This window comes from Carlito syrichta, unplaced genomic scaffold, assembly GCF_000164805.1.
Source record: "Carlito syrichta isolate Samal-C Ts95f unplaced genomic scaffold, Tarsius_syrichta-2.0.1 Scaffold309638, whole genome shotgun sequence".
Lineage (NCBI taxonomy): Eukaryota > Metazoa > Chordata > Mammalia > Primates > Tarsiidae > Carlito > Carlito syrichta.
The window spans coordinates 64,426-65,789 of NW_007253734.1; positions in this window are offsets into that span (position 1 = coordinate 64,426).

Genomic DNA, 1,364 nt, shown 5'->3' on the forward strand with positions numbered 1-1,364 from the left:
CCCCGCGGTGGAGACCCGGACTTACCTCGGGGAATCGGGGCGCAGGTGGGGCACAGTGCGCGGAGGCCAGAGCGGTGGCCCCCCAGACACTCAGATGCTGTCACGAGCAGTCCAGAGAACTCGAAAAGTGCCTGTACCTTCTGGGCTGTGACTTTCCTTCTCCCTCCCAGTTGAAGGACTTGGGATGTGTGTGTGCCTGGGCGCCCCCTTCCCCCACCCCGCCCCCCGCCCCGTATCTGAGGCGAGACGTCTTAGGACACCTAGTCGGTGGTCAGGGCTTCCCCTGCTCCTAGGCATGAGGTCTCCAGGAGAACAACTTGAACTCTATCCCGAGTTGGAGAACTGCGGACGGAGGTTGCTATGGTTTTCTGAGCTCAGGAGAAGCCAGACGCTCAATGGGTGCTTTAAGGGGGTACCACAAAATAAACCAAAATGGGGACATTATTCAAATGCTGCCAGGTGGATACATGCTGCTCTCTGGGGTTTGGGTAGCAGACAGGGAACACTGCATTGAGCCTAACATTTCTTTTTCCTTCTTCACCTCTCCATAGACTCCCATTGTGAAAAGAAATTGCCTCAACGGTAAAGTTCACTGAATTGAGCGTTTTGTTGCTGGGGTTTTTTTCTTTTTTCTTTTTTTTTTTTTTTTTTTGGTGTTTTTTTTTGTTTTTTTTTTTTTTTTTTTTGACTTCTAAAGATCAACAATGCATAAAACATTACCATGACAGGATTCAAAGTATAGTAGGTGTTAAAAACTAAGTAAACATTTCTTGGGCGTTTGGACTTCATTTTCTTCAGTTGGGTGACTTTAAGTGGCATGTTTTTCCTCTGGTGAAAGTCAGTTTAAACTAATTTTGTGCTAAAAGGAGAAACATCTTTCCTTTTCCAAACTCCAAAATGATTAAAATTAGAATTTTAGAGAGGTACAATCATGATGAAGTAATTTCCTCCAAAATATTTTTCACTAAATGATTCTTGCATCTTTTTAGAGGAAAGATGGGCATAGTTTCCAAATATACTATTATCAGAGGTGAAAAAGCCAATCATATATAAAAAAGTAAAACTGAAGTAGGTGCTTTTAGAAGCTTGCTCCTTTTTTCTAAGTGCTTTTTATTTCTATTTAACATACCTAGTCAAGCAGATGTGTGATTTATTTTTGTGGCACATTTATTCCAGAAGTCTTTTGGTACCGTGTCCCATACACTCTATGAGTGGAAAAACAATAATTATTTTGCAATAGAGAAACCAGTCAGGTGAAAATAGTAGTCAAAATACAGTTTCACAATGAGGCAAACAATATATTCCCTAAAGGAGGAAGAAGACAATGAACCTCATATGCATGGAGTTATTCATACGTTATCATC